Consider the following 17036-nt stretch of genomic DNA (forward strand, 5'->3'; position numbering starts at 1 on the left):
ATTTATCTTTGTTTTTGTTGCATTTGCTTTTCGGTTCTCGGTCATGAAGTGTTTGCCTAAGCCAATGTCTAGAAGGGTTTTTCCAATGTTATCTTGCAGAATTTTTATAGTTTCAGGTCTTAGATTTAAGTCCTTGTTGCATCTTAAGTTGATTTTTATAAAAAGTGAGAGATGAGGATCCAGTTTCATTCTTCTACATATGGCTTGCCAATTATCCCAGTTTATGTTTATGAGCACAGAGGAGGGTTCTGTGCGCTTGAGACCCAAACCTTTGAGAAGGAGATGCTGGCTAACTGGTAGTGGTATCTATCAGGGAAGTGTAATCTGGCTGGTTCTAGAAGCGTTGGAAAAACTGCAAACTGATTTCAGCAGTGGCTCCTGGGACAAACTGTCGTTATCAGCATAAAAAAGAGAGTCTGAGATCACTCTTATAGGAAGATTTTGAGCAAAGAAGTGGCATGATCTAATGTATGTTTTAAGATGAACAATTTGATTGCTATTGGGAAAACAATAAATTGGACTGGAGCAAAAAGAAGGAGACTACTTAGAAAGCTTTTGAAATAATGTAGGTGAATTACAGTTTATACAAGGATCGTAGCAGTAGATGTGGCAGATATTTGTCAGATTATAGATGTGTTTTGAAGATACAGCCAACAAAGTTCCCTAATATATTGTATATGTGATATGTGTGTATCCTTCTTTGATAATAATGAAGGAATCAAAGGTAACTCCATTTTTTTTCACCTAAGAAAATAGAAGTTTGCATTTTTCAAAATAGAGACGATAAAGACTTCGGAAGAAGAAAGTTTGGAATTTAGAAGAAAAGGTTGCAGGGGAAGAATGGGTTTGTCATGCCTTTTTCTCATGTAAGTAGAAGTGTTATGTAGACATTTAGATATACAGGGCTGTATTTCAGGAGAGATGTGTTGGCTTGGAATAAAGAGTATACAAATGGGGTTTTAAACCGTAAGAATAGATGAGATCACTTAGGGTACAAGTATAGATGGAGAAGATGAAAAGTCTGGGTACTGATCCTAAGATATTCCAACTTTTAGAAATAGAGGAGGTAAGAAGAAATCAGCTAAGTAGACTGAGAAAAGGTTAGTATGATGAAAGTGAAAAACTAAGCCAGTGGCAGATCAGAAGTCACATGAGAAGCTATTCCAAGAAAGGAGAAGCATGACCAACAATGTCAAATGTAGAGTCTAGAAAATGAGATCTGTGAAGTAAAATTAGATCTGACAAATAACTATTTGATTTTAGCACCACGGAGGGTTATTTGTGACCTTGATAAGAGAATTTTCAGTGTAATATTGGGAGTGAAAGTCTGGATCTAGTAGGTTCAAGATGGAAAGGGGAGCAGAGAAATTGTATGAGTTCAAGGAAATATTTTTCAGAGAACAAACATAGATTGTATTTGGATTAAAAATGTTATTAATATGCTGGTTCTTTCAGCCACTGTATTTTTTGTTACTATTAAGCTATTAGACAATCAATAGATACCTATTAACCTCAAAGTATAATAGAATTGACCAAAATGTTCTGCTCTTAATAAATAGAGCGTAAATAGAATTTATAGAGCTAAGGACATTTCAGTAGTTCTAGACTTCAGGCATTGCTGCAAGCAATTTGAAACATTACTGTCCTGTCTTTAAAAAACAATGCAAGGTAGAGAAAGAGAGCAACCAGAGTTGACTAAGAAATGTATTTTCATCAATGTCATGAATATTGTAATAACAATTTGTCCTGCATTATTTTTGGACTACATTTTTAGGACTGATATGTGTGTTTCAAATTAAGGAAAAATTTGTATCGAACTATGTTTTCATTTAGATGACAAAAACAAAGATAATGAATAATATAAAGGCACAATTTTAACAATATAATAACTAATATAAATGCTTATTGTTGCATAAAATAATACTATTTTAGGAAATCATTAAAATAAATCATTTATATTCATGAATTTGAAAATATGATGAAATGGCAAAAACAGGGTATTGCATATTTTTAATAAGTCCTTTAAAAATAATATGGTATCTCATAATCTAAGCTGAAAATACTAGAGGAAATAGTATAATTTTATTCGAAAGGGACCTTGGAGTTGATTTTGTCCAATGTTCTTCCTTTATAAACATAGCAATTTAGATGCAAAGTATATGATGACCTGCCCAAGGTAGCCCAACTAATTTGGACAATGTTTGGTATTCTGTGGTGTTCAGTACTATTGCCACTTTACTATTGAGAATTATGTTAGAGAAGCAATTGAAACATATGCAGAAAACGTTGCATTATCTTCTTTCCTCTATCCTCCCCTTCACTCCCTGCCTTTCTCCTTTCCTTCTTTCCCTTCTTTTCTCCTTCCTCCAGTTTTAGCTTTATAAAAAAATTTTCCTCTTCTTTAAGAAAGGAAAACTTAAGTGTTAGTGAAGTGGGAGAAAGTTGAAAAAGGAGAATTATTTTAGTAGTTTCCCCTATAATTATTTACCTTCATGCCTATGCACATGCGCACACATACCTAAAGCCATTTGGAAGACATAATCCTAAAAGCATTAAGTTTCCAAATTTTTTCTAGTTTAAAAAATAACCTCTAATATTGTATCCTGGGACAGAAAGCAATAACAGTAACCATGCTTTACTAAATAAATCAAGATTTATTTAATGAACTTCGGATTAATCATGTTCTGAGGTTTCACTTTTCTGTGGGCTATTGACCAATATAGCAAAAATTTAGTGTCATACGAGTGCAGACAGGCACAGTTTTAAATTCTATTTTTCATAGTTACTAGTTTTTTAAAGTTTGCAAATGATTTAACACCTCTGATCCTTAGTTTGCTAATCTAAAATATAAGGGTGATAATAATGCTTATTTTGTAAAGTAATTGATAGCTGTACATGGTACACCTGGTATAGTATAAGTTCTCATAACTGTTAATGATTTTATTGCCATTATTGCTATTAGTACCAGTAATAACACTCTTCCAATGGAAAATATTTTTCTGAAAACTCATAAATGTATTAATATTCTTTGTTTCAGAAATTAGCTAAAAGTAGGCCCTATGAAGTATTATGGTGCTGGTTAACATAAAATTTAGTTAGTGAAATCACCAATAAATGAAGACATGACCTATAATCTAAATTATATTATATTTGCATAATCTAAATTATATTATGTATGGCATGTGTCCATACTCCATCCTAAGAAATCCAATTCTTTTAATAATTGTAATAGAATTGATTGAGCTTGCTATTAGAGTGTTTAACTGTACTGTTGAAATGGGTTTTACTAAAAGAGATATGGAAAATTTTATTCATGAGCTTCGGATGAGCATCTACTAATGTCATTGTAATTTCTCATACAAGTGTACAAATGATAGAGCAGCATCTCTTTCGTGTTATATTCGGAATCGTAATAAAACTCTTGGAGAATATATGTGTGTATCAAAATGAGATGACAATGAATTTTCTCTCGAAATTGATAGCACATATTAGCATAAATTGAACTGTACAACTGTGTCCATAACAGGCTGAGTGATGTAGCAGCGGATTGCTTTGTATACATTCTTGTGCTTTGCCTTCTGTTTTCCTTGCTGTGCGTTATTCTCTCTTCTGTCCCACCAAAGTGAGAGTAAATTTTTCCCTTCCTGGCTTTATTGCTTGAAGATAATTGAGTAAGGCAGGAGCATGTGCAAGGCAAAAGTACCTGTTGTCATCATTGCCCTTTTCCGGTGTCCCTCTTTATTTCCTTCTGTGCCCTTGATATTCTAGGCCAAACTCTTTTATAACACTTCATGGTATGGCCCCTCCCAGCTACAGATAGGACAGGTGGTAGAATGGCTAGAGCTCCATGAGCTTTGTTCGTGTATATTTATAAAAGTATCATTTCTTTTTCTTTCTTTCTTTTTATATTATAGCAAACTCTTGTACATTTACTTACTTATTTTCTTTCAGTGATCATGCTAGTATGGTTGTGCTATCTGAAAATCTAGCCTTTTAGCTTCCTAGATGATATAATTAATATGACTAAATAAATCCAGCTTGTACCACAACCGTCAAAACACCTGGAAATTTATAATTTCACCGTCTCTTCAGAGCAAGAGAGCTTTTATGACAAATATGGTAGGGTGAATACGGAGCAGATAAACCATATACTCTGACTTTCAATAAAGCAAGAGGGGATAACACTTCATAGAGACCAGATACCACTCTATCAAGGTTACTGAATTGACTATGTCCTGTACCAGATGTGATGCCTCAATGTGACCAAATCCATTCTAGATGCCTCAAAGCTGGTTTTTTTGGACCTGCAATTTTTTTGTAAAAATTAAAATGTTAACTTATAGGGAAAATGATAACTAATTTTCTTGGCAGTGGTCAATAACTGGAGCTAGCATAAATAGCCGTTGGATTTATTTAGGAGAAGTTAACTCAGAATATAAGTGGCTTTCCCCTTCTACCTGTATCATAAAGCCTAGCTTGACCAATGAGAAATCCAACAGTATTTGAAAATAAACTCCTGAGAACATAGGAAACAAACTAAGATAAGCAAATTACAGTTGTTATGCTCTTAATTGGCCTATAAAAATAAACAGTTTGAGAAATCTGTGTCTCCTACAGAACCACACTGACCAGATAGCACAGATGAGACAGCTAGCACCCTGATCATTAATGTCACAGATAATTTTGTTGTTGGTTACTAGTATCTGCCATACATACCCTTTAGGAATTAAATGGGCCATCTTTGAAAGCCAAGGTCAAGGAGTGAAATTTTAAAATAATAATCCACCCCCAGCTAACGAAAAGCTAGGACAGGTAGTGTTTTCATTGCTTTTGTATTCAGGCCCTTCTCGTAGTATGCTATGCCTTATGAGGGGAAGAGAGACCCTTGATTTTCAAGGAGGGTGAGTGGGTGGGAGTGCTCCTATGGAGGATGTATATCGTGACAAATAATGGGCTCTTAAAAATTACGCTTCCTTACTACCCTGATTCTCTGAAGCCCATAGCGGCGCCATGCATAGCCTTGTTGAGAATTGCTGCCTAGTGAGCCTCGCTGACAGGTAATAGTAACGCATTCAGGTTTGTTGATAAGGAGAAAAGGTTTAGAAGTAATTGATAACTTTTCTTCCAATACAAGTTTTCTTAAAACTTCTAGTATGTTGTTAAACAACAGAGAAATAAGCGCTCTGAGTCTTGGGAGATTCTGTCTGTGTACAAGCATAAACTATGCTCCATATGAGAACATGAGCCTTGTCATTTGCTTTAAATGTCATTGGAGAACAGTTATCAATGACTACTTTCCTAGGGTTAAAATTAATAAACTTGTGCTTATTGTATTGCAAGCTTCTTTAGGATTTCACCCACTGTGAAAATATCCTTTAAATAACATTCTACCAAACTTCAGGGCTTCTTGTAAAATTTTGTGACAGTTCATCTTAATGTGCATAATATTTCTGTTCTGATTCCATTTTTGAACTTTTGTACTCTATTTTTATCTGTAGGATAGAGATAATGCTAGATAAAATTCAGAACAAAAGTATTTAATTTGAAAAATAACTGTTAAGAATTAATACTATGCAATTTCCCATGGCAGTTGATTACGTGTTTGTTCAGAAGTTTGGCACAGTTGCTTGATTAAAATATTAATTTTCCAATTTCAATTGAGCAGTTTATGAATTTTACTTTATAGTGTTTACTTTCTCTGATAATGTCAATGTTTTTCACTAATTACATCCAAGGGTGAGCTACCTTGGCCAATGGAACAACTTGGTCTCAGGTAATTTGTTCTTCTCAGTGGCTGTAAATGTATTGGCTATGTGGTTGAACTTTGACCATTTCTCTAACAATAATTTGCAACCTCCGTGAGATCAGTCATAAATCCATAGTCAATTATGTGTTAGAAAATATATTAAAAAGCCTCAGAGGAACAAAATTATGTCATTTCTGTTATGGAAGATTGGTTTAAAATAGGTCTTACAAACATTATGAAAATACAACTTACTGTAATCATACTGCAGTTCGTCATATGTGGCTCATTGTTATGAGGCAGTAAGGTGATGGCAGAGGCAGCACTATATATAGCACATAAATAAAAATAAATCAGGTTTACAACTCTGCAATCATCTGTAATGCATGGTAGCATATGTTTTATAGTTTTATTGAGAGAATACATCTTTTAATTCTCAAAACTTTTATTTTGAAAGCTCATCTGTGATAGAAACTAATGGTTGAATTACAAGCTAAAGCGAATTTCATTTTACTTATTCTTCTAATCAGTTTACAAAGTGCAGCTTTACCTGCAGGCGGCATTCTTTCTTTTCTTTTTTTAAAAGATGAAATGTAAAAGAAAGCTTACCTCAACTTTACTATGTAATATTGTCTCTTGGAAATGAAAAGCGCAGGATTTCTAACAGTCTCCTTCAAGTTGTAATTGAAAACAGTAAATTGTCTCCATATTTTCTTTAATACCTGTAAGTCTCCATACTGGTGAAGAAAATGTATTGATATTTTGTGTGGTAGTAGTAATACATTTATGAAATTTATTTGTAGACAGGAACTTTCCACTGAAGATATCTGACTCTTTTCATGGTTGTATTTTGAAACCGGGCATTTTCTTTCCCTAGATGGTAATGCTGCGTTTGAATTAACACTATTATACAAAGGAAGTATGAAGGACTTACAAAATTGCACTTGAGTTTAAGACTTAAAATAGAACTCAATTTTTATTTTTGACAAGTTTACTCACACGTATAAGGAGGTAAGGGGGAAAATGTAGTTACAAGTAATCAAAGCACTTGAAAATGTGCAGAAACTGAAGCTATTATTTTGGAGTGGGTGGGGAGGGAGAAATGGGAGTATTTCTATTATTCTATGTCATGTCTAAGATACCTATTAATTCAAACTTCAGTAATCTTAATCAGATTAAGATTTATTCACATGAGATGAGAATAAATGGTCAAGCTTTCTCTCGTTCTCTACCTGAAATTCTCCACCTTACAATATAGAATCAAGGCAAGAATTTCGGAAGCTACATATTACTAAAAACTGAATTCTCTCTCTGTGTATCATCCATATAGAAATTAATGAGCTTATATCTAGAAGCTCATCTTTTTTTTACTCCTCTGACAACTTAGACAAGGTTAAAATCTTAAACAAATTTTAAATTCCCTTTAAAGAAACACTATAAAGGAAATACTACTTCTAACTCGGCAATTAAATTTTCATTAACCTAGTAATTTTTACGTATTTTAATATAAAGGACTAAGTGATTTGACAATACATTTACTTAACATTTGATTGGCTCAGAAATGCACCACTCAAGAAATACGAATAAAAGCATTCCTCAAATAGTAATAATGAATTGACCATTTTATCATAGTTAATGATCCTTTTTCATTTTTATTACCAGTATTGTCCTTGTTATTTTCTTTTTTCTTCCTTTGTAGCCTTCATTTCATGGTCTTTTAAAATTGCATTGTCATTTAAAACTTTTTAAATGATTCCAAATAATATGGCACCATTCTCTTAAAGTTTCTAATGATTAGCAATTTCTACAACCATCTGTATATTTATATTGGTAGCTTTCAGCAGAAATACTATTTAGATTAGATTAAAAGATTTCATAAATTAGGTTATGCACATCTAATTTTACTTTATAAAATATATTTAAAGATAGCTTTGCATTTTAAAGTTTTATTCTCCAGCGTATGATATTACAAGATATGAGTGACATCAAAACCACCTCTTCAAAATTGAAAAATTTCATCAGATGGATTAATAAATATTATATGGCTCAAAATACCTTCTTTATTTGGTTGCATTTCCCATGGTAGGTAGTGCAGTGTTTCATATCAAGTAGGAGTTGAGTAAATACTTGTAGTGTATGTATGGGAAACAGTTGCTAAATAAATTCTACCAGAAAATGACTGTAATTTCCATGGGCACTCTGTTAAAAAGGGGGAGGGAGGGTAGATATTTATTTGTTCATATATATGACAGCTAAATAAAGTTAAAATATATTTTTGACAAAAATAACCACTCAGTATATTGATAGCATCGTTACAATTGTTTTTTTACTACTGGCTGTGAAGTTTTCTAATTAGAGCTCTGCATCATTAACCTAGTGAACAAACTTTCATAAGTTTTCAAAATTTATATTTTTTGTTTTTATGTTTTAAATCAATTAAAACTTATTTGTGAGTTAAATCATCTTCAATACAATTTTGGTTGAGATATAGAAAGTCATGTTGTATTACTCCAAAGCATACTATAAATCCATTAATATAAATCTGGACTTGGCTAATGTAGTTTAGTTTAACAAGGAATAGACAATAAATGAACTACCTTAGTTTCTGCAATAGAAAATGGTGAAGGGGGGATTCATAGTGGTGTTTTTTGTTGTTTGTTTTGCTTTTTGTGTCTTTGTTTTTAAAGAGCTATTATTGTAATTGCTACTAGGAACTATAAGTCAACAATAAACTTATTCGAAAAAGTTTTATAAATCATTTGCTGTTCTAAAGCTTCAGTATCTTGTTCCTGCATTGAGCCTGACCCAGCAAATAAATACGGTGAGGAAATGAATAGTTAGCATATAAATAATTCCTATTATTTGCAGTGATAGTAATATTAAACAGTGTTCAACCTTCTTTCCTGGTTGCTCTGACATTTTGGAAACATATTCTTGTGGCCTACACTCACAGTGTGGATCACTCACCCTTTAGGATTATTAACAGAAAGTCTTATGAACATATGAAGGAGATGAAAGGCAGCTGGAAGAGGTCCCATGTGCTCTATTCCTTTCTCTTAGATTTTATGCTCTGAGAACATGTGTGAAGAGTAAAGTTGACATGGTGTTGCCAAAATGTCAGTGTTATGGGACTTGTGATTGATTACAGAAATGACCCTCAGTGTCGAATAGTGTAAAAAACATGAGATTGGAATCAGTCCCGAAAGTAAATCCTGATTTTCCTATAAAATGGGTATAACAGAGGGTAGATGTGCAGGACAAATAATATAATGTATGTAAAGCTCCTTGAATAGTGCTTGAAGTCTTTTACTTGAACAGTAATGATAACTATTGTTCTTGTCTTCATTTTTGTTGATATATCAAGACTTACCATATGGGAGCAAATTGACATGTGCCTGTCCTTTCATAATCAAAAAGCATTAGTGATGTGACTTGTGAAGCAGTGTGAAAAGGTTCTGAACACACAGTAGCCTTCCTAGAAGCAGGAGAATACCAAAAGCAAACTCACTTTGCCTACAGTAAGCTACTTATTTGGGATCCAAGGGGGATTATTACAATTCAAGGTGAGGTCCATTATATCATTTTTTCATCTTCTAAGATCACAAAGCATAAGCACAAGATTCTTATAGATGTATTTTAATCTAAATTTTATCTATCTATCTTCCTATTTAATAGATTTTCTATTTATACATTCATGCCATGGTGTGCAAAGACTTTTGCCATTCATCCATATGGTGTTTAACACTTGGTTTAACAAAAAGAAGCTTAATGAAAAGAACATAAATGAACTATCTTTCATAACTATCAAACATATATTTTTCACTAATCTTAGCAAGATTCTATAATTACATGATGCTACTTTTTTCATTGACATAGCTTAAGAGAAGAAAAGACAAAATGTAAGTATCAGTCTCTGGCAGACTATGTTAAGTATGTTTACTTATAATGAATTAAATTTATAGGGTAAAGAAGAAGAGTGAATTTTTAAAAACGTATATTCGCTTAATGAATACCTTAAGTAATGACGTACAGCCACACTCAAAATTTAAATTTGCTTTTCTTTTTAAGAGAAAAGGACTTGACTGGTCACCTAGGTTGGAGTGCAGTAACAAGATCATAGCTCACAGTACCCTCCAGCTCCTGGGCTTAAGAGGTCCTTCTGCCACAGCCTCTCAAGTAGCTAATTTTTTTATCATTATTATTCTTCACAAAGACAGGTGTATTAGTCCATTTTCATGCCCCTGAGACTGGGGAATTTATAAAGAAAGAGTGGTTTAATGGACTCATAGTTCCACATGGCTGGGGAGGCCTCATAATCATGACAGAAGGTGAAAGGCACATCCTGCATGTGGCAGGCCAGAGAGAAAATTTGTGCGGGGGAACTCCCACTTATAAAACGATCAGATCTTGTGAGACTTATTCACTACCACTAGAACAGTATGGGGGAAACCACCCCCATGATTCAATTATCTCCATCTGGCCCCATCCTGGACACATGGGGATTATTACAATTCAAGGTGAGATTTGGGTGGGGACACAGCCATACCAAATCAATGGGATGTTGCTGTGCTGCCCAGGATGGTTTCAAATTCCTGGCCTCAAGTGATCTACCTGTCTTGGCTTCCCAAAGTGTGGGATTATGGGATTATAGGTATGAACCACCTCTCCCACCTTTCTCTCTATCTTTCTCTCTCTTTCTCCCTTTCTTTCTTTCTTTCTTTCTTTCTTTCTTTCTTTCTTTCTTTCTCTCTTTCTCTTTCTTTCTTTCTTCTTTCTTTCTTTTTTCTTTCAAAAAATAGGTTGTCTAGTGTCAATTTAGGAAAGAAATTACCATCAGGTAAGACTCATATGAAAACCCATTAATTCAAAGTGAAAGAAACTTGGAGGCAACATTAAAGAATCTTCAACACATTGAAAAAAATTAACAGCATTTTTTGCACAAAGAAGTAAAGTGGTTAAAATTTTAAATTTTGATTTAAAACAGGGCAAACAAACCTACAATATTCCCTCAAAATAATAAAAGGCATATATGAAAAACCCATAACCAACATCATACTGAATGAGGAAAAGTTGAAAGCACTCTCCCTAAGAACTGAAACAAGACAAGGATGCCCACTTTCACCACTTCTATTCAACATAGTATTGGAAGTTCTAGCCAGAGCAATCAGACAAGAGAAAGAAATAAAGGGCATTCATATTGGAAAAGAGGAAGTGAAACTGTCTCTGCTGATAATACGATTGTATACCTAGAAAACCGTAAAGACTCTCCCAAAAGACTCCTATATTTGAAAATAAATTCAGTAAAGACTCTGGTTACAAAATCAATGTACACAAATCAGTAACACTACTATATACCAATGACCAAATCAAGAACTCAATCTTTTTTACAATAGCTGCAAAAAAGTAAAATACCTAGGAATATACTTAAGCAAGGAGGTGAAAGATCCCTACAAGGAGAACTACAAAACACTGCTTAAAGAAATCACAGATGACACAAACTAATGAAATTACGTTCCATGCTCATGGATTACAAGAATCAATATAGTTGAAAATGACCATACTGCCCAAAGCACTCTACACATTCAATGCAATTGCTATAAAAATACCAACATCATTTTTCATAGAATTAGAAAAACTAATTCTAGAATTTATATGAAACCAAAAGGAGCCCAATTAGCTAAAGCAATCTTAAGCAAAAAGAACAAATATGGGGCATCAACTTATTGGTCTTCAAACTATACTACAAGCCTACAGTAACCAAAACGGCATGGTACCAGTAGAAAAGTAGTTACACAGACCAATAGAACAGAATAGAGAACCCAGATATAAAGCCAAATACTTACAAACAACTCATGGAGTACTATTCAGTCATAAAAAGAATGAGACCCAGTCATTTGAAACAACAGGCATAAAACTGAAGATCATTATGTTAAATTAAAATAAGCCAGGAACAGAAAGACAAACATCACACTTTCTCACTTATTTGTGGGATCTAAAAATCAAAACAATTGAACGCATAGACATAGTAGAAGGATAATTACCAGAGGCTGGGAAGGTCAGTGGGTGGGGAGAAGAGATGGATATGGTTAATGGATACAAAAGAAAATAGGAAGAATGAATAAGACTTACTCTTTGATAGCACAACAGGATGACTATAGTCAATAATAATTGTGCATTCCTAGTCATTATTCTGGTACCTCCAGCAGGCTGCATGCTGCAGCCACCATATGGAGAGGAGTCCAGCCCTTCTTCCTTGTGAAGCCCACCTCCACACTTCATTAGGTATGACCCCCAGCTCATGAAAGCAGGACAGTAGCCCCACTAATTGCTGAGTATATCCACTGGTAGTGATCCAGAGTTTCCCCAGGGAGAGACTCCCAGAGGCATATTACAGCCCCTTTGCCACTGCCACTGCCACAGTAACAATTTTGTTCCTGCTACCCTTGGTCTGGGGAAGAAACAAAGAGCCTGAGGGCTACACCCAAGCTTACAGCACGCTGCAATCACCATACAGAGAGGAGACCAATCTCTCCTCTCTGTGAACCTTCAATCCCCTGCTCCCCAACAAGTGGAACCCCAAGCTCATGCCAGCAGTGCGGCCACCCCATGCTACTGACTTAACACCTCCAGTAAGAGTGGGTTTGTGTTTCTTGGAGGTAGGGCTCACAGGGGAAACCAAAAGCCTCCCTGCCACTGCCTCTTCAGTAGAACGGCCCTTGCTGCTCTCAGACTAAGGAAGGAGTAAAGACCCTACGTGCCTTATCCGCACCTTTAACAAACTGCAGTCAACTCAAGGAGAGAAGGACAGTTTATCTCCCATGGGTCACATCCACTCCCCACTGTCATCACCACACAGAAACCCTCAGCTTGAGTCCACAACGTACATGCTCTATCCTGGGATTATTGCACTGAGCAATTGCCAACTTGCATCTCCCTGGGGTGGAGCTGCAAGCAGATGAACAAAAGACCCTTGGACACAATCACTACTAAAGTCCCTTCCTCTGCTACCTACAAGTTGGAGAAGGAACATAAATCCTAAGATAGCCCTAGGGGTGTGGTGGGCAGCCCAGGAGTGCAAAGCTGTGATCTACAGTTAGCACTCAAGTGGGAGAGGAGCCCACACTTTCAGAACATTGAGAGAGAGCACAGCTGCAACTGTGAGGAAATATATGGGAGCCATATGACCAAGCAAGAGCCTAGCAACTGACCATTATGCATACGCACCACCTACTGGATCACACTCCAATGCTTCAACACCAAAAATACTTTCCTAACATACCCCCTTGTGAAAAAAAACTCAAGATGTCAGCTACAAATGAAGATCCTGCACAAAGCCTTGGTCCTGTGAAAACATCCAGAAAAGAAGTCTATTGACTCAATCTACACTGAAGTTAAAGGAACACCCATACACACAAATGAGGAAGAATCAACATAAGGTCCCTGGTAACTCAAATGGCCAGTGTCATATGTCCATGAATGACTGCACCAGTTCTCTAACAAGGGTTCTTAACCAAGCTTAGCTGGCTGAAGTGACAGACATAAAATTGAGAATATGGATAAGAACAGAGATCATTGAGATTCAGGAGAATGGCAAAACCAAATCCAGGAAAACTAAGAGTCACAATAAAATGATACAGGAGCTGAAAGCCGAAATAGTGGAATAACAGCAGAATAGACCAAGATGAGGAAATAATCTCAAATCTTGAAGACTGGCTCTCCAAAATAAGACAATTAGACAAAATTAAGAAGAAAAAAAGAATAAAAATGAATGGACAAAATCTCTGAGAAATATCGGCATATGTAAAGATGCCAAATCTACTAATCATTGGCATCCCTGAAAGGTATGGGGTGAAAGCATACAACTTTGAAAACATATTTCAGGCTATCATTCATAAAAATTTCCCCAATATTGCTAGAGAGGCCAACAGTCAAATTCAGGAAATACAGATAACCCCTAAAAAATCAGACACAAGAAGATCATCCCCAAGAAACGTAATCATCAAATTTTCAGAGGTCAAAATGAAAGAAAGAATGGCAGCTAGAGAGAAGGGGCAAATCATCTACAAAGAGAATCCTTTCTGGCCACCAGCAGACTTCTCAGCTGAAATCCTGCAAGCCAGAAGAGATTGGGGGCCTATATTTAACATTCTTAAACAAACAAACAAACAAATTCAACCAACATTTTCATATGCAGCCAAACTAAGCTTCCTAAGGGAAGGAGAAATAAGGTCCTTTTTAGATAAGCAAATGTTGAGGGAGTTCATTACCACCAGACCTGTCTTATAAGAGATCTTGAAAGGAGCACTAAATATAGAAAGGAAAGACTGCTACCAGCCTATATAAAAACACACTTAAATACACAGACCAGTGACACTATAAAGCAATCACACAAACAAGCCAGCATCATAACCAGCTAATAACACAATTACAGGACCAAATGCACACATATCAATACTAACATTGAATGTAAATTGGCTAAATATCCCACTTAAAAGGCACTGAGTGACAAGCTCCTGCATAGCAAAAGAAACTGTCAACAGAGTAAACAGACAACCCACAGATTAAATTATTTTTTGCAAACTGTGCATTCAACAAAGGGCTAATATCCAGCATCTATAAGGAACTTAAACGAATTTATAAGAAAAAAAAACAAACAACCCCATGAAAAAGTGGGCAAAGGGCATGAACTGACACTTTTCTAAAAAAAGACATACATGTGGCCAGCAGGCATATGAAAAAAAAATCTCAATATCATTAATCATTAGAGAAATGCAAATCAAAACCGCAACGAGATGCCATGTCACACCAGTCAAAATGGCATTTATTAAAAAGTCAAAAAACAACAGATGCTGGTGAGGTTATGGAAAAAAGGGAACACTTATACACTGTTAGTGGCAGTATAAATTAGTTCAACCATTGTGGAAAGCAGTATGAAATTCCTCAAAGAGTTAAAAACAGAACTACTATTTGACTCAGCAATCCCATTACTGGGTGTATACCCAGAGGAATAAAAATCATTCTTACATAGAGAAACACGCACACAAATGTTCACTGCAGCACTATTCACAATAGTAAAGACATGGAATCAAGCTAAATGCCCATCAATGACAGATTGGATAAAGAAAATGTGGCACACATGAAATATTATGCAGTCATACAAATAATGAGATCACGTCCTTTGTGGGCACATGGATAAAGCTGGAGGCCATTATCCTTAGCAAACTAATGCAGGTACAGAAAACTGAATATCACATGTTCTCACTTACAAATGGGAGCTAAATGATGAGAACTCATGAACAAAGAAAGAAACAACGACAAAGGGGGCCTCCTTGAGGGTGGAGTTTTGGAGGAGGGAGAGGAGCAGAAATAATAACTTTTGAGTACTAGGTTTAGTACCTGGGCGACAAAATAATCTGTACAGCAAACTTCCATGACATGAGTTTACCTATATAACAAACCTGCACATGTATTCCAACCTAAAATAAAAGGTAAAAAAAAGAATGTAATTCGATTGTTTGTAACACAAAGGATAGATAAATGATTGAGCGGATGGATATCCCTTTCTCCATGATGTGATTATTACGTATTGCATGCCTGTATCAAAACATCTCATGTATCCCATAAATGTATACACCTACTCGGTACGCACAAAAATTTAAAAACGAAAACATTAAGTGGCAAGTATAGTAGATGTGCGTATGTGTGTATGGTTTGTATTAAGGCTGAAGTTTAACATACAGAACAGGAATTAGCGTAACCACTCAAAATAGGAAGTCAGGATTCTGTTTATAATTCTAACTAAAGATAACCAAATAACGATTTTAGTAAAATTGTATATCTTTTCTAGAGATGTTGGTAAAATTTTATAGTCTGAGCTTCAGTGGATCTCTACTAAGATAAGCAAAATATTTAAAATGTAATTTTGAAAAGTCAGATACTGATAATTAAGGATAAATTACCTTACTTAAATACATAATTGGCCTTAAAACAGAAAAACAAATATGACTATAATTTTTAAATTGTCCATATGTCCCCTCCCTTCTCTCTTTAAACTTAGCATCTGCTCGTTAATTAATTTCACTCACTTCTATTAAGTATATCGTGTGCTCTGGCACTGTACTATTATTGTGTTTGAGTCTTAAGTAAGCAGAAGAACAGCTTTCTTACATGGAATGGCCCACTGTTTTACATGGAAACAGAAGCCCTGCAACAGGTGCAGAACTTTTCCTAGGTGCCATCTAGTATATATTTCTCCCTTAAGGTATTCTTGTAAGGAAAAATGATAATTGATAATTAGTCTGAATGAACCCAAGGGTGGAAAAGGACCCTGCTTTAAGCCCTAATACAACTAAACCTTGCAGAGAAAATAATAAAAAAGATTTAAAAAAATACAGCTATAGGTAACAAGACAGATGACAGCATGATTTAAGTGTATTGAAAACAATAAGGGACCTACTGCTAAGTAATGCATCGAAAACTGGATGCTGCCAAAAATGGCCAGTTGTGTGCGTTGAACTTAATCTGATAGGTAGTAAGACATACACAAGCAAACACAATATTTTAGAGTCTATAGAAATTTGATGTTGTAAGTAAATTGAGAGTCGTATATTCCATCTTCAACTCAGTCAAGCAACCTAGCCTACACATTGTCCTTTCCTTAATTCTACTCTAATGACAAAACTACCAGACAACATGTATCCTGAATGATGTCTTTTATTGTTTTAAAAATTGCATGTATATTGCATAAGCACGTATTTTAGCAAACATAAGACACACAATATGATTTTAAAAACTCCCTGAGTGCTGTTGCTTTCACTCAAAGCAGTTATTATTAAGGGAATTGATTATTTTGTTGAATTTAATTTAAAATGTTAATTATGTATCATTCATTGGGGTTGACAAAGTTCAGGATGTTCTACTCCAAAATGTGATACCTTGGCATAGTGAATATTTTCAGCTGAAGTAATTTGATAAAACAGCAGAAGCAGGAAGGTCAGTCTCAACTCCTCCCCACCTCTCCTTGTTACTTGAAGCATGCCATAAAACCTAGGAAGGATTTTCTGACTGTTCCCTGAAGCAGGTCATAAGACACTCAATAGAAAGGTGCCCTTTTTATACCCAGAGGAAAAGAACATTTTTATATCTGAAGATGAAGGGTCACAGAGAAGGATTTGAACCAACAGGTCTTGCTAAGTTTCCTTCAGTCACCATTAGATCTACCCCACTTTGTCCATTTATTTCTCCATAATTGTTCACTCTTCATCAAACATAAGCATAAAAATACACAAGTTTA

This window comes from Hylobates moloch, unplaced genomic scaffold (genome assembly GCF_009828535.3).
Source record: "Hylobates moloch isolate HMO894 unplaced genomic scaffold, HMol_V3 SCAFFOLD_7, whole genome shotgun sequence".
Classification (NCBI taxonomy): Eukaryota; Metazoa; Chordata; class Mammalia; order Primates; family Hylobatidae; genus Hylobates; species Hylobates moloch.